Source organism: Lissotriton vulgaris, chromosome 10 (assembly GCF_964263255.1).
Source record: "Lissotriton vulgaris chromosome 10, aLisVul1.2, whole genome shotgun sequence".
NCBI lineage: Eukaryota > Metazoa > Chordata > Amphibia > Caudata > Salamandridae > Lissotriton > Lissotriton vulgaris.
The window spans coordinates 835,931,276-835,948,199 of record NC_141698.1 but is presented as its reverse complement, the minus strand read 5'-3'; the positions used below and the strand labels follow the sequence as shown (position 1 = coordinate 835,948,199).

At 47.3% G+C, this 16,924-nt stretch overlaps 1 protein-coding gene across 3 annotated transcripts in view; it reads left to right on the top strand.

The window, feature by feature from the left end:
* KLHL7 (kelch like family member 7) overlaps window positions 1-16,924 on the top strand; it is a 378,349-nt gene that overhangs the window by 212,341 nt on the left and 149,084 nt on the right. The gene's annotated exons all lie outside the window — the stretch shown is intronic.

Sequence of the window (16,924 nt, the reverse complement as noted above, 5' to 3'; positions counted from 1 at the left end):
GGGAAGGGCTGGACTGGGACGGAGGCCTGGCCGAGTTCAACTGACACCCCGTGCTGATGATAGCGGGCTTCATCTTCATCCAGGGGATCGGTAGGTGCGTGCCGTGCCCGGGGAGCAAGGGACTTGCCACTCAGTGAACAAATGCTGGCCTGGCTGTCCTCAGTTGTGCGCCAATGCCAGAGCAGTTTGCGTAAAAGCACTGCCGAGCCGAGCTACTTCCCCCGAGTTTGGAAGGGCCGGGCAGGGAGAGGGAGAGGGAGTGATTAGCGAGTACATAGCTCAGTGGGTTGAGGCACATTTTGCAAACCCAAGCGTGCCCCAATGGCCACAGATTCAACCTTTGACAGAGACGATTGAAGGCGCACAATTAATAGCGACACTCACAGTGACAGCGCTTGAGTAATACAATTGGACTCTAAACTCTTATTGAACTGTTACTGAGACGGGTTCCACGTAGCCGTAGAGGTTCCATAAATCCGTGCAACTTCACAACAATGAGACGCGCGGCGATTCGTTTCCTTGCACGGATGCACCAGATATGATAACTGCCTCTGCTCGGGCCATGATTCCGGGAGACATCGCCGACATTGAGACACAGCTGAGCTCAGAGGTGTGCGGATGCTCGCGTGGAATGCGGTGGGCAAGTCCACCGTCAATTTTTAACAACGTGGTAACCCTTACAGGGCTCTGCAAGTGATAATTTGTAGAAGATATCGGAATTATTTCCTTAAATTCGCAGACAATAGTTCTTTGGGAGAGAAGCATGACTCCTTTAAATGTACAGCACCCCTTTAAAATCGGGGAGAGTTTTTTTAACTGTGCCTGATGTGTTATAACGTGTCCATTTGTTATTTGAAAGTGAACAACATAATTCTGTAAATGTTTTGCCTTTACTTAAACGGCTGTCAGTCACGTTTGCTCTTTCTTGCTTGATATCCGGAGAGCATAGTACTAAAGGCACAGGTCTGGGAAAAAATGCAAGTATCTTCAACGATAAGTGCAGTTTGGGAGTGGTCCACATTTGTCACGCACAACTTTGTCCTGTTACGTCACATAACCAGGGCTCTACTCTCCGAATAAAGAAACCGACATTGTCCAATGAGACTTTACACAGAAGCTGTTCTGCTGTTAATCCGGGGGTTCTGACCAACCAGAAAATCTAAAAGGCAATTTAAAACACAAAATACCCTACTATTACATTCCAAGCACATACTCGACACTCAAGCGGCAGCCCAGTGGGAAAAAGTGCATATTTGAGTTTAGATTAAAAGAAGTGAAAATAGTAAAAAAGAAAACCAACTAAAAACCGCTGTCACTCCTATGTCCATGCATTCATAGCCGCATGCTGGGAGGGGAGGGGGGTCATAATAGCAAGTACCACGCTGGGGTTGTGCATTCCATCCTGCACCCAGACACCGTGCTTCTCCATCATATGCTAATTTTCACCCCTTCATTCCAACCCCGGAATTTTTGCATCCATAATTCTGTTGTGCTAGATCTAAATGAGCTCCAGCACTAACCGGGAGACCGTGCTTCTGCAGCCTTGCACTCTTGAGTCTCTGTACATTTCCAGTCAGTCGTTGTAGGACAGTGCAGCTCCGGACCGTGCACTACTATGTGCCTACAGAGTCCTGTACCCCCGCCCAGATCTGTGCAACCCACCCATGCTTCCTTAACACCATGAACACGAAGCCATGCGCGTGCCGGGCCAGAGTATCTCCAGCTCGAGACTCCTGGATCCCTCCTTCCCACGCTGCGTCCCATTCCAGTACGTTTAGGACCATTTGCATCTTTCAATTACACACCACTAAATGCTTTTACCATGTTGTGCCACGTGATCATGAACGTTTTAGAAGTTACTTTTCACTTGAATTCGTTATTGCCAGGTAGATTCTTATTGCTGATTGGCTAAACGTGTTCATTCGTCCCACGGTGACCTGTTTCATTGTGGGCTTGCAGAGGCAGCGAATTCCAGTCCAGAAACCAGCCTGCCTACAATGTGCTCTCAGAGTGTGAAAAAAATATATGATTGTTGAAAACTAGATCAGAAAAGAAGAAAGATAGGGGGCGTGGCCAGTACCATGACTGGCTAGCACGTGACTCTCCAGTGCTCCGGCCGGCTGCCACAATATCCGACATTCAAACAATCCCAAACTGCACCAATTTATTACCGGAGGTGCCCCTGGCTGACCCGACCCTGGGGAGTACGCTGTTCAGCGAAATTGTACACAGACGACGACGCGGCGCTGCCTGGAAGGAGATCCCCCCCCGGAACCCTGCGAGCCTCAAGATGGCGGCATAACCACGGGTCCGTGACCGGGGCAGCCCGAGACCCCCTGACCGGAGAGAAACGCACAGGTGCCTGGCGCCGCTCCCTGGCTCGCCTGCAGGTGCCCGCAAGGTGATCCGGCCCCCCTGGGAGACGTGGTGGGGGTGCCGGGGGGCCCCGCCGGGTCCTGCGACCCTTTACCTGTCCCGGCGCCGAGGAGCTGAGGCCGTTCTGGAGCTCGCCGTGAGTGCGGATCCCGCTGGAGAGCCGGCGACTGAGGTGGGAAGCAACTAGGAGGTCCGCGGGGACGGCAGAAAATGTGGCGGTGAGCCCCATGACCGCCTTTGCCTACCACAGCCCTAACCAACATGGCGGCCTCTATTACTGGGTAGAGTGTGGCGCTCCGAGCTCTGCTGCTCGGCTACTGCTCTCCCTTTAACAGAGGGGCACATATCATCACCTGAGGCTGGATCTGCTTGGGGAGAGAGACCTCGAATATTGTGAAGTCCCGCAGGAGGAGTCGAGGAGGCCAGTGGGGGTCGCTCTGGGGACCTCGGAAGGGTAATGCCCAGTAACATCCAGCGGACTCATGATGACCTGTTTGGCACACCATGGTAACCTGTGAGTGAGAGCCCTCCCATTGGTGGCGCTGTGGTTCTCCACCGTCCGACCCCCCGTCCCTGCTCCTACCTGGCCCGGAAGCGGAGACCTATCGCCGTGATTCAAAGGGCTACTGGAGGCGAACAATGGACGACGACGGAGACGGCCGGTCTTTCCTACAGCCTGAGATAAGGCTCGCTGGACAGCCAAGGGGGTGACCCCACGCAACGTGGGCACAGCGGGTTGAGACTCCTTCACCTGCTACTCCGGGGACGACGCTGAACTGGTGAGGCGCCCTCTGGAATGTAAGTGGCACCCGGACTGTGGAGTACGCTGCGGACCGCCTAAGATATTTGACTGGCCTAGTGAACCATGGGAAAAAGAGATCTACCGCCGAAAGTGTCCAAGCAGGGAACCATGGACAATTTCACTGCCCCGCGCATGGCCGCGGCAGGCTCCAGCGATATGTCAGGTACGCGCTCGGACACTGCGCTGCTGATGGAGGCCATTCAGGCTTCACGGACGGATATCCAGGAGTCCAGGGCAGCCCTGGAAGTAAAAATAGGAGAAGTATGTTCGGAGGTGACACTTCTGCGACAGGATTTTCGGAACCTATCCGATAGGGTTAGCACTGCAGAGACCCGGATGGGTGAGGCGGAAGACGCAATCATTACCCTGCGCAAGGACATGGCGGAACTGCAGGCTTCACACCGCCAACTTCTGTGGAAGGTCGACGACGCTGAAAATAGAGCGAGAAGGAACAACCTCCGCTTTGTTGGCTTTAGAGAGGGAATTGAGAAATCTGATATGGTGTCCTTCTTGCACGCATGGCTTCTGGAGGCCTTCCCTACGGTGCAATTTTCCCCTTGCTTCATCATAGAAAGGGCGCATAGGGCCCTCCTGGCGAGACCCCCGGAGGGAGCAAGACCGCGACCAGTCATAGCACGTTTTCTTAATTTCGCCGACAGGGACCTCATCCTGAGAGAGGCAAGAAAAATGGGCGAAATACGTCTGGAAAATGCTCATATCATGGTATTTCCAGCCTACAGTCAGGAGGTACAAAAACAACGCCGGGCCTTCGACTCCGTGAAGGCGAAACTCAGAGACTTAAAGATCACGTATATGCTCCTCTTCCCAGCAAAACTCAAGGTGATATAAAAGGACCAATCACTTTTTTTCACTCACCCAGAAGACGCTTGGCAATGGCTGGAGGAACGCCCGATCCTAAACAGCAGGGAAAGAGCCAGCAGAGAGTTGTCAGACAGAGCCCGGCAAAATGCAACCCTCTGGGAACATCCGAAAGCACAAAGACTGAGACGTTCGAGGAGGTGGAGGAGGCAAATCCAGACGGCACCCTACCACGGCCGGGATCTGGGACCCTCACGGAAAGGGCGTTCGGCCTCGCCGACTGGGTCAGCCGGGACGAGTTCAAGATTTGCGGGGCTACGTTCGAAGGCCCGATCGGAGGACGGGGATGTAGATGGAGGACCGCACATCTGGAGAAGAGGAAGTAGAGGAAGGAAGCCAATCCGCACACCCACTGGTGGAAGAGATCCGAGTGTTGGAACAGGACTTCTCTGGACAACTAAGTGCACCTGAATCAGAGACGCAAGGCTCCAAATCATGAACCACTGGGTTATGGTCCGCTGAAAGCACTTAGGGGAGCGCAGAGGTCCCCACGATGATACGCTCTTTGGACAATGGTGTGCGTGGACTATGGGAATGGCAGTCAGGCAGAGGAGAGGAGAGCACGCAAGTTGACACGCTTCCTTGTTTCACAAGTTTTATTATTGTTCTTTAATTTTTTGTTTCCTGGGTGCTTGATAGGGAGGGTGTCTGTGGGTGGGCGACAGGCCTACTCCTGCGGAAAGTTATGTCCTATCCAAGGATAATACTGGAAGGGGAGGGAGGTGGGGAGTGGGGGGGGGAGGGGGAGTTCTAATGTTTGTTCGGACGTCGGTCCAGGGAGGGGAAGTTGGGGGGGTTACAATTGCACTGAACTCATGCAGCAACTCACACTGAACACACGCTTCACCTACACGAGCCGGGGCCAGGCCGTATGCAGACACCATGTTCCCCAATGGCAAGTACCGTAGTTACTCCACGAGGGGGAGATAAGAGTTTGAGTATCCTAACGTGGAATGTAAATGGCCTGGGCTCTAAAATCAAAAGAGGCCTGGTGAATGCTTACATTAAAAGGGTGGACCCAGACTTTACCTTCTTACAAGAAACACACCTCATGGGTACCCTGTGCGCCTTTATCGCTCGGGGGAGACACAGGGTCTTAGCACATGCGGGATACACCTCTGACTCTAGAGGGGTGGCAGTCATTGTTAGAAAAACCTCCCCATTCTGCATCACCCGCACCTGGATTGACCCACAAGGAACCTATGCAGGAGTACAGGGCACCTGGAAGAGACGCACCTACACGCTTATCTCGGTCTATGCACGCCCAACTTGCAGCCCCGTACACTCACAGCACTTAACCATATACTATTGGAGACCTCTGATACGATACAAGTGGTGGGAGGGGATTTTAATGATGTCATGCACACCGGCCGCGACAGGTCTGGTGACCTGGCCAGAAGCGAACACCAGACCGCACTCTGTAGTCAGATGTCTGCCATAGGACTTACGGACAGTATGTTAGGGTAGGACAGAGCCAGCGTAGACAACCGGGAGCGTGGCGTCTGGCGGCCTGGGATTTACAAAACACGACCATACCTAGAGGCATACGGGCCGATATTAAGGTGTATCTGGCTGAAAATGTGGGTACAGTTGAATCCAGTGTTACTCTGTGGGAAGCCCTGAAGCCAGTACTTAGGGACAGGATAAATTCTAGGTTGGGTGCAGAAAGACGGAGAATCCAGGCGGAAGTGGCCGCCCTGGAACAAGATATCTTACAGAGGGAAAGAGACCATTTAGCCCAAGCAAACACTGAGACCCTTAGAAGGCTCCTAGACGCTCAGAAACAATACAGGGAACTGGTGACTGACGAAGCGAAGACCCAATCCCTTGCTACCCTTCACAGGCTGTACGATGTAGGAGACATGTCATGGAAGCTCCTAGCATGGCTCAGTAGGAAAGAGCAGGCGGCGAGGTGGATTGACGGTGTTAAAACCAGCAAAGGTGATACTGTCAACACTGACTCGGAGATAGCTAAAACTTTCGCCACGCATTTTGAGGCGTTCTATGCAGCTCGTGATCTTGCCACTCAAGAGGAGGTGTTACAATATCTAGATACAACAGTCCTCCCGACACTACCACCCGAATCCATGGCCTCCCTAGAGACGGACATAACGACAGATGAAATCACCTAGGCCATTGCAGGATTGAGACCAGGCAAAACCCCAGGTCCTAATGGCTTCCCGGCGGAGCTTTTTAAGCGTACGGCGGACTTACTGTCGCGCCACCTTAAGGGCCTCTTTACAGGTGCCTTTGGAGAGGGAAAGCTACCCCCGGACCTGGCCAGGGCCACAATTGTCCCAATATATAAAGAAGGCAGACCCCGTGAGGACTGCGCCTCGTACCGACCCATCTCCCTACTGAATACGGAGGTGAAACTGTTAGATACCATCTTGGCAACTCGCCTGAGAACAGTTGTTACAGGCCTGGTTCATCCGGATCAGTCAGGCTTTCTACCAGATAGAGCCACTAAATTGAACCTCAGAAGGACCCATAACTGGCTGCAAGAAGTGCGGGACCGCAGCGACCCCCATTGGTTCCTTTCCCTCGACGCCGAAAACGCGTTTGACGCAGTGCACTGGCCCTTCCTCTTTGCAGTTTTGCGTAAACTAGGTTTCGGGCCGAATTTCATCCAGTGGGTGCGGCTCCTCTACACAGACCCGAGAGCCAGGATACGAGTGAACGGCACCCTATCGCTCGAGGTCCAGATTCAGAGAGGTACTCGACAGGGATGTCCTCTGTCCCCCCTCTTGTTTACGCTCACAATAGAGGTGCTAGCCGCCAGGATTCGGCAAAACGATGACATTCGCGGTTTTATGAGGGGCGACGCCGACTCAATGCCTGAAAAAATCTCGCTATATGCAGACGATGTCCTGCTTTATGTCACTGAGCCAGACACCTCGATTCCAGATCTTTTCCGGGAAATAGGACGGTATGGCGAGATGGCCGGACATAAAATAAACTGGCACAAATCGGTACTCTACGACCCTGGGGGTGACAACCGATGGGGGAGTTTACCAGAAGATCTATTGACAACCTCCGAGGGCTTCCAGTATCTCGGGATCTATATTACCGCGAGTGCGACTCTCTCCTTCGATAGGAACTTAGAACGGATCATACTTAACGCAGTGGCGGATATGAACCGGTGGAGACAGCTCCCGCTAACACTCCTAGGAAGAGCGGCCATGTTTAAAATGATCCTATTACCGAAATTCCTGTATGCGCTGCAAAATGAGTACTACCCGGTGCCGGCGCCGGTCTTTCGTAGGATTCATGCAGACCTACGATCCTTCCTTTGGCTAGGCAAACATGCCAGGGTGGCTCTGGCCACGCTTCAGAGGCATCAATACAGTGGTGGGATCTCCCTTCCTAACTTAGAGGCTTATTATTGGGCGGAGCATCTAACGCCAATAAATGACTGGCTCCATGCTCCGGCGGACCACCCGACATACGCTCTTGAACGAACGAAATTGTCGTCGAGAAACTTACTATGCTTTCTTTATGGGACCTTTCGAGGGTCTTCCCTCCTCCCGGCGACGGCCATAACAATATCCGCGTGGACGAAGGCCAACCGTCGCATGGGGTGGGATAAGAAACCCACTCGACAGACGCCATTGTGGCATTGCCAGTGGCTGGCGGAACTCCATAAACTGCGAGGTTTCCGAAGATGGGACGACATTGGCATCTCTACTATAGGGGATGTAATTGCCAAGGGGAGGCTCAAATCGTTCCAGGCCCTTCAGTCAGACTTCGGGCTCCATGACACACAAAAGTTTAAATATATACAACTACGACACGCCTGGAAGGCCCAAAACATTGCACTCTCAGAAATCCCTGAATATGCACCTCTTGAGGGGAGGCTCCTGCAGGAGCGGATAGCGGGACAGGCGGTCTCCCTGACGTATAAAACGTTAACCAACCATATGCTGGGGGATTTGGCTGGGGGATTTGGCAAAGCTCAGGGCCACCTGGGAGGCGGATGTAGGCGAGATGGAGGACCTGGATTGGGACACAGTACTGATGCATCCCCGGGAGGTAGCAATCAAGTCCCGACTGCGACTGATCCAGATTAATGTACTCCATAGAACCTACTATGACAGACAGAGGCTATGTAGAATGGGAAAAGTGGAAGACGCAAGTTGCCTTAGATGCCATCAAGGGGTGGGGGATTTCTACCACACAATATGGTCCTGCAGTATTATACAAACATATTGGACCCAGGTGTTCAAAGAATTGGAGGAGGTCCTAGGGGCCCCGCTTCTACAAGATCCTAAGCTAGCACTATTGGGCATGACCAACGAGGTTGATCTACCACGACCCCTTCTTATATTTCTGGTTCTGGCATTGGTAGTGGCGAGAAGGGACATTGCAAAGCACTGGGGGGTGCCGGAACCTCCAGTTCTGGAGGAATGGAGGACAGGGCTCGATCTCTACATGGCAGCCGAAAGGGTAACTTACAAGGCCAGAGGATGTCCCCAAAAATTCCGCAGAGTGTGGTCTAAGTGGAGGCATTACCATGGGCTGAATGGGGGGCTGTGAGGATGGGCCTCCTTTGGAGGGCATGGGTGGGGTCGCTAGGTTGAATGGGACGCTGACGCCGAGAAAGTGTCACTCACTACTGTACTAATGGACTATAATGGGGTATCTGCGATTTGTGACTCAGAATTATGGAATGTGCTCCTGGCGCGCGCGGGGGGGGTGGGTAGGACAGTGTGACCGCTGCAGTGGTTTTGTATGTATTTTAATGGAAGAAAATACTGTATGTTCTATGGTTATTGGGGGGGTGAGGGGTTCAACAAAAGAGAGAAAATGCAGGGATTTGGAATACCACCTGGATGCTCAGAAATGTAAATTGAATATGCCTTATGCACTCTACCAAAACTTGCCGCCCAACCTCCGGGGTGTGGGCTAAATGGCCGTGTATCCATCTACTGACAGTGAGATGCACCATTGGTGGCTCTTGTTTGAAGTATCTGAGTGTTTGTCACTGACTTATTGTGAACCTGCAATAAAAATAAATGTAAAAAAAAAAGAAAGAAAAGAAGAAAGATAAATCTCAGCTGTTACAGTGTTTACTGCATCGCAATTTACAAGTGCATCTCAGTGGATATCGAAGTGTAGCCTGTTCGTTACAGGTTATTGTTGTTGATAACTTTTATTTCGGTCAAACGACCATAAAAAGAGCATATAAAATACATCAGCACAGACAATAAAACAATAAATAATCATAAAATGTTAAAAAGAGAATTAAACTAGAAGTTATCACAGTACAAGGCATTAAAACAGTGTGTACAGCAATCAAGTTAAAAAGGAATATCTCCTACGCCACATATTAAATAAATAACGAGAGACCGCAAACACAATGGGAGATGAGTATCATAAGTCAGTATCCTACAGGCCTGTGTAAAATGCAAAAGTCCCAGGTTCTTGCAGATGGGTGTCAGCCAGCGTTTTCTAATTGCAGAATAGGCAGGGCAGAAAAACAGTACATGGGCTACGTTCTCAGTTTTGTAGCTACATGCTGGGCAAACTTCATTGTTAGGATTTGACCATTTAAATGTAAAGGACCTAACAGGTTATTTATTTTTTATCTTTCAGAGGTTAGAAAAGCCCTTCTGGTTTTGTTTGTGAATTTTATTTACAGTCCCTTAAACCCCCAAGACAGTGACTGTGACCGCGCCATAGAAATAGCAGTTTTTCTGAGTTTTTTTAGGCATGTGCATGTAATAATACACATTGCCAGTATAGTGTGTACAGTGTGCATTCATACTAGGTAGACATTACACTCTACCAGCTGCGCTGCCATGCTTTCCTTGCCTCCTGATCACCTGTGAGATCCACGGGTCATGTTATTCAGCACGGAGGGTTGAAAGTGAAATTGAAACCCGGTGCTTTTGATCCGGAGCTGTGCTTCGAAGCTTTGTAGAGTTGTGTGGGGTGGGCGCTTTGTGACGGTGATAGGGTAATTTATTCTCTGAAGGGAACATGTCAACAAAACTCTGATTTTCCGGCACTGGTATTTTGGAAAACCCACACCAATAAATCCTACTCACGTGGTGCTCCCCTGTCTGTGTTCCGGTTTTTGTGCCTCTGTGCTCCCCTGTCTGTGTTCCGGTTTTTGTGCCTCTGTGCTCCCCTGCCTGTGTTCCGGTTTTTGTGCCTCTGTGCTCCCCTGTCCGTGTTCCCGTTTTTGTGCCTCCGTGCTCCCCTGTCCGTGTTCCCGTTTTTGTGCCTCCGTGCTCCCCTGTCCGTGTTCCCGTTTTTGTGCCTCCGGGCTCCCCTGTCCGTGTTCCCGTTTTTGTGCCGCTGAGCTCCCCTGTCCGTTTTCCCGTTTTTGTGCCTCTGGGCTCCCCTGTCTGTGTTCCAGTTTTTGTGCCTCTGTGCTCTGTCCGTGTTCCCGTTTTTGTGCCTCTGGGCTCCCCTGTCCGTGTTCCAGTTTTTGTGCCTCTGTGCTCCCCTGTCCGTGTTCCCGTTTTTGTGCCTCTGTGCTCCCCTGTCCATGTTCCAGTTTTTGTTCCTCCTTGCTCCCCTGTCCGTGATCCCGTTTTTGTGCTGTGTGGGTGGCTTTGTGTGTGTGTGGCTCTGTGTGGGTGTAAATGCAATAGGTCATGCATTTGCGAGCGATTATGCTATTGGCATTGTAAATGACAATGCCATTTATTTAATGATTAAGCTATTGGCAATGTAAATGACAATGCCATTTATTTAACAATTAAGCTATTGGCAATGTAAATGATAATGACATTTATTTATGATTTAAAAAAAAAAAATGTCATGAGCAATGCCAATAGCTCTACCTTTAATAATGCCGAGACCATTGCATTGTAAATGCTTGTTCCTATTCTGTCTGCCCGAACTTTAGAGTATCCCCCAGGAAGAGCCAATGTCAGGTCTATGCCGGAGGCTTCGTCCGCCCAGGTGTCCGTGATAAATAGTATGTCTAAAGCGTGGGATTCAATTAAGATGGCCGTGTCTGAATTGTGCTTCACCAGGGAACGCGCATTAATTAAGGCAGCTTTTATAACTTTGTCTTTCACTCGACTGTCCTGAGAAATTTGCTGTGCTACCACACCGTTTAGGGAGATGTTCTGATGGTGTGTGCATTTGTGGCAAATTTTAGTTACTGTCAGCATATTTAGAGTTGGGCGATGTGTGGACGGTCGCAATTTAAGTAGTTCCTTTCTGTTGTACCTAATTCTGGCATCCTGTATCTGGTTTGGGGCATAGGGTCTGGCCCTAGGCACGGGTCAGGCGCGGATGGGCGCAGACGGGCTTGCCTTTGGCGAGCCGGGTGCGCGCGTCCACTGCGCGTCCGTTCCGTCATGGTTAAAATAGGGCTTTTTCGAGCGCGGCCTGAGCAACTAGACCGCTCAGCCGGAAATGCCCCTGCACCGGAAGTGTGCTTCCGATTTGATTCCCAACGCACAGTCCGTACAAGAGGGACTTGCCGTGACGGACCGGGGTGACTAGGGAGACCTGAGATGCACCAAGTATTTCGCGCAATGAGCAGGTAAGGGTGAATTAGCAATTTACACAATTTAAAATCAGTTTCTTAGTTTGTTAAAAAAAGGATCACCGCTTTCGGCCTCTGACTGCTGTTGCAATTCACAGCATCTGGAATGAATACTCTTTTGGTAGAACTACGGCAGTCAAATAACATTGCATAGCTGGTCACTGTCAAGGGATGTCTGCAAGGTATGGTATATCAGGGTGGCAGTGTACTGTATTGGACCAAAACAACTTCAGATGCCCCCAAATTAGATTACTCTTAGTAGGCTGATAACTTACATTTGTCAAGGTATTTCTCTCTTGAAATGTTGTGCCCAACAGAAATCTATTGCAGATAGTTATCAAGTTTTACAATTTCCACATGTACATGTGTTGAAAACATCTTCTTCTTAGTGCGAAAAGAAGGAAGTAAGTGGCCGGAGGGAACTTAAGCCAAAACATAGCTGAAGTCTTTCATTTACAGTCCCTAAGGACATTTTTGACCAGTCCAGCATCTTTTCTTTGAAAGTGCAAACAGCACTGCTAATTGACCTATGTGTTAAGATTACACATAGTTAGGACAAAGGATTTTCTGTAAAGATACCACACATTCACCCCCATGCCCACGCTGCATATTCCACATCCCATAAATACATTATTTTTGCCAGTCAGTGCTGATGAGGGTTTTCTTTAGTTTCGGCCAATTAACTAGTACCCTCTTCAAAGTGATAAATGTTCCTGCACATACACCTCTTAGCGTGTTGCTGCTAATGAATGCTAGTCTTTGCTCAACCTAACAGAAAATTGTACGTGGTAAACCAATGTACCTTGAATCTCAGTGCACTGCTGTTGTCTAAATTGTTCTGTCTGTCTAAAACATCATGGTAAATTAAAACACTACTCGGTGTGAATTTTCTTCCCGTTATTATTTATTCTCATTTCTATCCTTTCGCAGATATTTTAGCATTCTTTTTCATCAGTAGTTATGCATGTTTCTTATCTCTTGGCATACCCACTGGTATTTTCAGGTTTTTTTTCTAGTCGTGTAACCTAAAAGTTAAAAGGGCTACCTACTCCAATCTATCAGGCAGATGTCAATTTCAGAATATCACTTCTGTTACAGTGTTCATAGCTCGCTCATATATTGAAAAGTCCATGCTTTTCCTGTTTCAAAATCCTCATCCATATCCATACTAATATTCTAAAGAGAGAGCCCAAACCTTTGAGGCGGGTAATCTCAGTAACCACAGCACCAATCAAAACACCCAATACAGCGTTGGAAAGGGCAGTTGCAGCAGAAGGACATAGGCTATGCAGACGGCCATCATATACATTTAAAAGGTAAAAGAACAGTGCCAGCAAAGTAGTTCCTTGTGGGCGTGTCTGCGTTCTGCTGTGGGTGTGTGCTGGGGGCCTGTGGTACGTTCCGCCCTTCATACCATGTGAGTCGTACATACAAGCGCCAATTAAGCAATTGCGCCGCATCAAGGGGCATGCTGGGGGCGTGACACGCTGGGGCCGTGACAAACGCTGTGGGCGTGTGTACGCCCTTCATGCCATGTGAAGCTTCAATTACGCAATTGCGCTGCATCAAGGGGCACGCTGGGGGCGTGACATACACTGGGTGCGTGTGCTACGTTCCGCACTTCATGCCATCTGGGTTGTACATTAATCAGATCATCTGCTGTGGCCGTGTGCTGGGGGCGTGACAAAGACGTTCAACAGGAAGCGTGGTAAGTAACCATTCGCTCGACTCCCTAGGGGGACTGCCCGTTGTCTCACACATACTGGGGGTGTCGAATGCAGTCTGTACCTTGGCCTGGGTGCGTATGAAAAGCACTCGGGCCAAATAGCGTAGGTGTGGGTCATAAAAATATAAGAACAGCGGGAAACGAATATGTGATGATATTCCGCAAACCAACATCCGCATACCATCACTCCACAATTTTTATAACGCGGGACTATTACACCGCAAAGCCATCATTTCTAAAACTTTTTCAACGCATATGACTTTATCACGCATGCCATTATAACGCAAATGCATGTGTGGTTAAGTCATATACATTGTAAAAGTACATTATTAAAACATTAAATATATGTTTGTATATATATATATGTGTATTACCTACTGGCGGTCGCCAGTAGGTATATATAGTTAGGATTTTTTTCCTATGGGATTTCTGAAAATTCTATGTCGAATAACTTTGCCGTTTGTGGACGGAATTGGCTGAAATTTTCAGGAAAATGGCACATTTTGTTTCTGAGCAGCCCCTGAAAATTTGGGGGGGTTTCGTCAAGGGGGGGGCCGAGAAAAAAGGGGGGTCCCAAAACGTGTTTTTCCCATTCATTTTTCCATAGGGCGGTTGGAATCACTTTTAGCTCGAACGGCTGAATGGATTTACACGAAACTTGGCAGAATTGTAGATATGGTTTGCCCGACGTGCCTTTGCTATGTCTCAATATATGTCCTCCAGTGGATTTTGAGAAATTAACGTTTTAAAAAACATATATCTGTGACAGCGCTCCAGTTAGCGCTCCGGTTCGCGTACTTGACGCGTAACGGAACTTCGCGAAGCGAAGCTGATTGGCTCTCCGTTGTCTGTCAACATTCTAAACAGTCCGGGCCGGCCGCCATCTTGTCTCTCGGTAGGATCGAGAGACAAGATGTGGTGAAAAACGAAGGGGGAAAAGAAGGAAAGGGGGCAAGGTAGACCCCTCCTGACCCCCTAGGATTGATGAGGGGGATATTAAAGTGCCCCGTGGGGCAAAAAATAAAAATAAAACATGTTTGCGATTTTTCGTAGTAGAGGCGCGTCGCGGTACGCGAACCGGGTAGCTTACCGGTAGCGTAACGGGAGTTCGCCATTTTGTGTTTTGGACAAATTTTATCACAAGATGGAGGAATAACAATGTGGGAAATGGGTGTAAGGGGGCATGGGAGAAGTATCTTGACTCCCTATGTTTTCTGAGGGTAGCTGAGGAGGCTCATATAATTCGTAAGAAAAAAAAAATTGATTTTTTCGCGCCGTTAGCTGCCGGTACGCGAACCGGGTAGCGAACCGGGACGCGAACATAAGTGAAAATTAGTGAAAAAAGGTACATTCGAAATTTTAAAAGAGTAATTATAGTTAAGGTAGCTCTGAAAAGAGCTTTTGGGTTCTGTGTAAGTTCTAAGTAGGTATCAATACACAGTCTTAAATTTTGTATGAAAACTCTGTTTCCCTCATCTGAGAAGTGCACACCATCTCCTCTGTAGATATCTTTCATGTAGTAACGCAAGTTATTGTTGTAGATGGAGCCCATTCCATGGTTTGTTATGTAAGCTGAAACAGACTTATTTACATACTTCCTCGCTTTCTCAATTTGTGGATAAAATTGATTGGACTACTTCCATTTCTGTCTTTGGCATATTTTGGAATATACCAAGGCAGTTTGAGGAAAAAGTGCCATCAATTGCTCAAAGGAGTCCTTTAAAAAGCATTTCCAGACCTACCCCAGAGAAGGAAAAAATGGTGTCTGCTTCTTTAAACAAATATTTCACTTGCCCCATGATTCAGGGAGGATAATTTGCTTACTTGATGTGTATAAAAACGTTTCTTGAAGTCATTTAGGTTACTTGATATGTACTGCTAGAGTTTTATAGCCAGCATGGGGCATATTTACAAGGCCTTTGAGCCACTTTCAAGTTATTTTTCCAATGTTAAAAGTGATGCAAAAGTGGTGCAAGGGCCTTGTAAATACGCCCTCATGTGTGTTAGGGCATTTTAAGTAAATTCCCCATGAATGGGGGAGAATAATTTGCTTATTTGATGTGTTTCAAAACGTTTATTGAAGTCATTTAGTTTTCTTGATATATACTGCTAGAGATTCATAGTCAGCATGGGGCATATTTACAAAGCCTTTGAGCCATTTTAAGTCAAAAAACACATTTTTAAAACACATCAAGTAAGTAAATTATTCTCCTAGATTCATGGGAAAGTAGAAACAGATCCTTTGAGCACTCCCTGAGCACATAGTAATATAAAAATGTTGTACTCTTTACCATTAGTCTGACTTTTTTTTATAATTACTCTACTATTATATCTTAAATTTTGAAAAAAAATGAATAATGTCTTAAACAATTTTTAATTTATAAATAACATTTTATTGATATTAATTTTAAAACTCTATGGAAATTTCAAGTAGTACTTCATCTGAAATTTCATGATCTTTATTTTCATAAATTGTCTCTTGTTTATCAAAATTGTCCATAAATTCCAACAGTTGTTCGTCTACTGTCACATTAAAAAAATCGTCATTATTGTCCTGTATTTCAGGTTGTACTTTGGGTTCCTGTGCTTCTTTATCCATAATTGCTATTAAGGTAGAATAAAAAGAGAGAGACAAATAGAGTTTAAGTAAGAAACTTCAAAATTTTTATTTTTAACTTAACGTGTACAACATAGTTCTGAGTTTTTAAGAGTGAATTTATGTTTGGGCAGTGTATTCTACAAGGCAGGAAGTAGAAATATAAAGTACTGCATGTGATCAAGTCTAGCTCAATCTATGACTACAACAGAGAAGCCTTACTCAATCTATAACTATAACTGAGGGACAGTAAATATCTAACAGGAAACGTTTTTATAAAATAACTTTAGGTGCACAACATATTTCTCCTTCAAAACTATTAACTTACCTTTGGAAAAGTGTCTTAGGTTTCTCAGGAAATGCTCTGTAAATGTGCCTCAGGGAGTTCCAGTCAAAATGGCTGTCTTTCCCTCTTATTTTTCATATATATTCATGTACCAAACCAATCAAATGTCAGCACATAAAAATACAACTAAGAAAGTAATGTTATCATTGGTTGAAAGTGTCAACTATTTCTAATGTGTTTTTGCCATGTAATTTACCTCAGGTTATTTAGACAGGGACTAAACAACTTGAGACATTTGAGATGTCATCAGTGATGTCATCAGTGATGTCACTGACCATGTCATGAATGATGTAATATGTGACATCATCAGCAGTGGATTGCTGGTGCGCGATATATAGTTAGTGCAACTAACTATATATGGGAATTTCAATGGTTTTGTGCGAGTAAAATAAGGTTTTGTAAATGCTAATCCCTAACTATATATGGTCTATAACCTATGGTTTTTTCAGTGAATATATATATATATATATATATATATATATATATATATATATATATATATATATATATATATATTCAATCACACAAAGGTTTACGTAGTTACACGTTAAGGTTTTCTTCCAGTGAAGTGTTTCCCAGAGTCTAATGTACTGTTTTATGTGCGCTGCAGTTTTCCATTAAAACGAATGCTTCAAATACCTACCTGGAGGCTCTTCCTTGGTGGCAACCTTTGTGTGATTGAATAGTGA